Source organism: Otolemur garnettii, unplaced genomic scaffold (genome assembly GCF_000181295.1).
Source record: "Otolemur garnettii isolate 467f Iridium unplaced genomic scaffold, OtoGar3 scaffold00052, whole genome shotgun sequence".
NCBI classification, from domain to species: Eukaryota; Metazoa; Chordata; class Mammalia; order Primates; family Galagidae; genus Otolemur; species Otolemur garnettii.
In genome coordinates this window covers 4486146-4492770 of record NW_003852447.1, presented here as the reverse complement: position 1 = coordinate 4492770, position 6625 = coordinate 4486146, and positions in this window count along the sequence as shown.

The window sequence follows — 6625 nt, the reverse complement described above, 5'->3', positions numbered from 1 at the left end:
CTCCCAGCATGCAGAAAAGGGGCACAGACTTATGGGTTAGGGAATTGTTGCCTCTTCTAAAAGTTAGCTGTGAAAGGAGAGTCTCCAGACAGATACAAAGAGCTGCCCTGGGTCTCCCAAGCGCCCCTCCACACACACACCATGTTTAACCCTTCCCTTGGAATTTTCTCACTTCAGTTAATAGTAACAAAACTACTCTTTTTGTTTTAATACTTCATATGCCTGGTTCTGTGCAAAGCACGTAGGTATGCTACCTCATTCAATCCTTATAAAAACCCTATGCAATGATTCTGATTGATCCCCATTCCATAGATGAAAAATAAAAGACTCAGAAGGCAAAAAGCGGGGGGTGGGGGGGAAGCAAAATCTAACTTGCTTAAGAATATCCAGTAAGCAGCAGTGCCTGTGGCTCAGTGAGTAGGGCACCAGCCCCATATACCGAGAGTGGCAAGTTCAAACCCAGCCCTGGCCAAATTGCAACAATAAAATAACCAGGCATTGTGGTGAGTACCTGCAGTCCCAGCTACTTGGGAGGCTGAGGCAGGAGAATCGCCTAAGCCCAAGAATTGGAGGTTGCTGTAATCTGTGATGCCATGGCACTCTACCGAGGGTGATAGAGTGAGACTCTGTCTCAAAAAAAAAAAAAGAATACCCAGTAAGTCAATGGAAAAGCCAGGATTCCAACCCAGAGGAACCTGGATTGCTGCCCTTGACAAGGAATGCAAAGAATCCAACACAGATCTGACTCCAAATTCAGGGTCTTTCCTGAAGCCTCATGAATGGCAGCAAAGGGGGAAATTATGCCACATGACACCCAAAAGACTTCTTGAAGTCCTCACTAAGGTTTTCCAAACATAGGGAGGAACTGGAACATTTTACATTACTGTAGAGAATGGGAGTGCTCCCCAAAGCTAGGCACACACACGCTGCCTAGCTGCAGCATGACCTGCTGCAGACCCAGCAACTGCTCTCCTCCCCACATACCTGAGAGAAATGATCTGCAGAAATGATCTGCACAACGCTGCTCACAGCAGCACTGCTCCAATAGTTCCCAAACTGCAAACATTCTGATGGTCCATTAACTTGGACAATGGGTATAACTGCTAATTGTGGTATATTTACTCAATAGAATACTACCCAAGAATGAAAAAGATAGATTACTGATACATGCAAAACCATGCATAAATCTCACAGACATATGCCAACTGAAAGAGCAACAAAGAATGGATACTATATGATTCTGCGCATGTGAAGTTTAACATGCCTGGAAGTACTCTGTGGGGCTAGAAGCAAAATAATGATCACCCTTGGGCTACCGACTTGGGAGAATGGGTATGAAGGAGGCTTTGAGGGTGATGGAAATATTCTATATCTCGATGTGGATAGTAGTTACACAAGTGTATTTATATGTAAAAATGCATTGAGCTCTATACTTACTATCTGTGTATTTTATGTCAGTCATATCTCAATTTTTTTTTTTTGAGACAGAATCTCATAGCCCTCGGTAGAATGCTATGGCGTCACAGCTCACAGCAACATCCAACTCTTGGGCTTAAGCAATTCTCTTGCCTCAGCCTCCCAAGTAGCTGAGACTACAGGCACCTGCCACAATGCCCAGCTATTTGGGGGTTGTAGTTGTGATTGCTGTTTGGCAGGCCCGGCCTAGGCTCGAACCCATCACCTTCAGTGTATGTGGCTGGTGCTCTAGCTACTGAGCTGTAGGTGCTAAGCCTCAATTTTTTTAAATGAAAAAAATTTTCATTAGATATCTCTGTCCCCAGAATCCCAGTCATCATGGCAATTGGTCCCCCAAAATCTTCCTCTGACTATTTCTTCATATTTCAGGTCCCCCCTTCTCTTGCTCCCTTCTCATTCTTTCTAGATTCATTCTTTTCTGTCCTGCGAGTAGCATCATGTCTTTTCCTACATAAATGAACTTAGCTCCCTCTGACATCTTCCTTTGTCCTCACTATTCATTGGTACAATCAACAGAATGAAAATCCCAGCAGTCAAGCAGATCAAACAAACAACTCTCCTTAGAAGAACATTAGTGTACTTAGAGATGGATCATAGTGATTTGTTTAAATCCCCTCCAAGAGAGGGTAAGATCCCGGAGGGTAGGTGGTATATGTCCCAGATGCTTGGCAAATGTGGAATTGGATAAAAGAATACTCTCACTCAACAGTTAAATGTATGAAACCTGGGGCATTTGCTGGGTTCTCATCACCCATTCCAGAGATCCCAACAATGGATTCAAGTAATAAAGAAGGATACTCAGAGCCAGGATCATGAACTGTGTGCCAGAAGCATTTGCCTAGACATTACAAGAAAAATGCAAGATGGCAGGCTTTAATTATCTCAAGTCATTTTTATTAATTTTAATCTTTTTACCTCTTTCTAACTTATTGTCTTTTACAGAACAGATAAAACTACACAATTCCATGGTCAAGAGGGATTAGAAGAACAATAATTTGCATAGGAGAGGAGACAAGAAATAGAAGCTAACTATTAAATCTTCCATCCTCTAAAATATAAGAAGCAAACCAGAAAACGAGACCAGCACCCATTTTCTTGCTTTTGAATATGTTGAGGCCTGTATTAGTTTCCATTTTATTATTCAGGTGGAAAAAGTCTTTCCTCTATTGGCTTGAGATAGCCTTATCTCTTGAATTTGGGTACACCAGCTTCTAATCACTGACAACCTCAAAGTTCAGAGTCAGGAGGACAAGGCAGAAATTAAAGACAAAAGGATACATTCAACTTATTACTTATCAAGGAAGAGTGGCTTGTTTGACAGCCCATTTCCAAAGCCTACACCAGGCCAAATTTAGAGAAGAGAAAATCTTTTGTTCAAATCCCTCACCCAAATATAAATGGAATAAAATCCAAGGTCATGAACTAGGCTTCAATTATTAGGCCATAGGTGACTGTTTGAAGGATAAGCCATTTTTCCAAGTGCTGATATATCGCTGGCATTTATGGAGCATCATATCACACAAAACATGTCTATGTTTAGAAAGAGAATGTGCTGCGGTTCCTTCCCAGTCCCCTAAGACAGCCACCTCAGTCGGATGACGTAGGCATAAATGCAGAAACTACTACTCAGAAATACACCTTCACTTCTTAGAAAAGTATCCCTGTGTTTATCTTTTGGTAGACCTGGACTTGTTAGACATAAACTATCCCTCATCAGCAACAAGAAAAGGTTTGTTTTCATCATTCACAAAATAAACCAGGTCCCAGCCAAGAAAATGACTCTGGGATGCAGCCCCATCACACAAGTGCTGTGGAAGTTACAAATGGCTCCGTGGCCCAGGCCATAAACAGTCTCCAGGAAGGCTGGTGCTGAGCTGTTGATATTAAAAATCACCTCATTAATTATGTTTGTAAACAATGCAGCTGTCAGTGCTCGCAAGCTGGCTTCCTCGGCATCATAATATTTGTAACAATAATAACCACATCATTTCAAGCATAGCAATAAATAGTCAATCCAAGAACCTCAAGTGAAATCACATCTGTGAGCTGCCACCTGGTCATTCAAAACACCTCCTCTTCTGAGGAGGCGGGAGGATGGTAGTTTGTCTGTGTTCCCCTCAGAGGGCACTTTATCAGGATCGAGTACTCCGCTAGAATTTCCCTCCTGCCTCTTAAAAAGAACAGGTCAAAGGCCCTGTGGGCAGAGACCACCACCAAGAGGAACACCAAGAGATGGAAGAAGAGTTGGCCAGAAACACACCCCGTGGTGCAACTGCCAGCAAGGATGGTGGGAAGGGCCTGATTCTTTCCCTGTGGAGGATCAACAAGCTTAAACTGAACCTCAGGCTTACCCAGCCCTTTTTCCTGGTACACATTCACTTATACTATTTTCCTACAACAATTTATTGAACATCTATTATTTGCCAGATGGGCACCACGTGCTAGAAAAAAAATCACAAGCAAATATCCATTTCCGTTGCTTACTGGTGATACAATTGGGATGTACCCAGCAGACTACACCTAATATATGACCCAACTGGGCTAGGGTTTGTTTTTTCAATAGTCATATCTTGGTAGCACATATTTCTAAAGTTAGACCAACGGTTATGAGCCCTTAAAATTGTTAAAAAGCAAGAGAAACAATGTTTTCACATGACGTGCGTAAGCGCGAATTACTAGACGTCTTTCCACATTAGACAGCACCCTTCAGACCTCCTTTATGCCTTCTCCACATGCAAATTCTAATTCTGAACTTCACCAGAGAGAGATAAAGGTGGGACCAATTCCAAAGCAGAACCCGTTTTCTCTGTCTCTGTCCCTCTCTTTCCTCTCTCACTCTGTGTATATATTAATTTTATAGATCTTTTTATTGTCTGAACTACACTGGTTGCGTGAGAAGCAGAACAATAGGCCAAGAAGTTCCATTTCACACATGCCATCCTTATAATTCAAATAGGACAATAAAAAGAGAGAGAGAGAGAGAGAGAGATCTATAAACTGGTGATAAATCAGTGTCCTAAACCAAATTAACCATCGAAATAGATTATCATAAAAATAACGCCATGAAAAATATTCTTCACCTTCCTGGTTCAGCTGCCTATAATGGAGAGAGGGAGGGTGTGTGTGTGTGTGTGTGCGCACATAGGCCATGTGTGCACACACAGACACACACACGTTAAGAAGCAGCGGCCACACAACGAACATGCTGCATTCTCCTCCAAGAATAGCAGAGAGCCAAGAAATCACAGCATTGATCCTTAGCAAGCCCAGTTCCATTCAACACAGCAAATAACACCATGTGCTGGGTGTTACATGAGACCCTGAGAAGACAAAAGGAGTTAAGGGGGAGACAATTCCTGTCCTCATATAACGTCTAGTTAGAGCAAAATAGATACTGATTAACTAAATAACTAGATAAAAATGTTTGTAACTATAAATCCCAAGACACACCATTGAGAAAAGGCCAGGCTGCTGTGAGACACTGAGCAAGGGAACCCAAACTCATCTGAGGTCAGAGACAAAGGATCTGGGAGCTGAAGAAGCTGCAGAGGCTCAAAAGATAGAAATTGCCCACCAGAAAGCAAGATCCTACTTCAGTGGGGAGGGAAACTTACTTTTTTCACAGGGGAAAATGGGGGGGGGGTAGGGAACAGATAAGGAAATGTGATTGGGACCACAGGCAATGAGGGCCTGGGGGGGATGTCCCAGACAGAGGGAAGCACATATACAAAGGCTGAGAGGACAGAAGGAGAGATGGGGCATCCTAGGAACTGCCAGGAGGTCACGGACAACAAAAGGAGAGTGTGGCCAGATGGGACGGTGGAGAGGGCCAGAAGCCAGATCACACAGCTCCTGAGCGTGTGGGGCCAGAGCACAGCAGCTAAAGGAGGTGCTGGCTTTCTCCCTCCACAGTGCCCTATGCTTCTGCGTGGAGAGCAGTTTGACTGGAGGGGTGCACAGTGCTGGAAAGACAGTGATAAGACCTCCTACCAATCCTCCAATGGGTCTAGGCCAGAGACTGGACCAGGAGTCTGACACTAACATCTGCATGAACGCAGATAATTTGCTTCACCCCTTTAAGCCTCAAATTCTCTACCTTTAAAATGGGACTAATAATAATTTTGGTGGGGATTAAATGAGATCATGCCTGTGGCATGCCCAGCCCTCTGTAGGCCTTCAACAAATGTGAGCTGTTGGTGGTGCAGGAATGGACAGAAATAGACAGATTAGAGCGGTGCCGTCCAACCTTTCCTATCTCACAGTAAGCTCGAAACTGCCATGGCACATTTAACTTATGTTGATCAAAAAAGAGTGAAAAAAAGAATGTAATTACTGTGCTTTGAACTTCTTTCAAAAATAATTTAATGAATGATCTTTAAAATTTTTCGCAGCACATCAGTTGAAAATCACTGGCTTAGAGCAAAATATAACAGTCCCACCACCAAGTGATCGCCCTACCTAACTCTGCACTGGGAGGGCTGAGACACATTTTCTTTCACAGGAGAAAAGTCAGGGAGGAATGAAAGGGGGGAAGCAATTGGTAGCAACATGAGAAGTTTCCCAAACTGAACCGATTCTTGCTCCTTACTATAAGCACTTCCAGTAATACGTAAGCCATGAAGGGGATCCAAGACCATTTGAAAAAGTAATTACTAAAAAAAGACCGAAGGAATATCTTCAACAAGATTTGTAACAACAACAACAAAATTATACAAAAGGTAAATAACAGCCCTATGGTCAAAGGGCTGTCAATGGCTAAAGCCAGGAACGGAATCAGATTCCAAGTCTATACCCTTTCCAGCCAGGGCACAGCCTCCTGAGAGGTCCAAACCCAAACCCTTCCTTCCAGATTTCAGTTTAGTCAGAAAAACAAACACCAGCCCCCAAGAAAACAAGGTACAGTTGAAAGTCTGATTCTGTAGTTTAGGTTGAAAATTATGGTGATACTCTAAGTTGTTTTGGTGTTTGGTAAATTGTGTCAAGCTAATTTTATGGTGCTATAAAAACACTTCTTGCCTTTAAATCTAACACTATCACTTTGAGAGCTTTATCAAAAAAGCATACACAAAGTTAAATAAACGAAAATAATGTTATTTGTCAATTGTCAAAGGCAATTCTTATTTACTTTTAGGGCTCGTTGGATGACAGG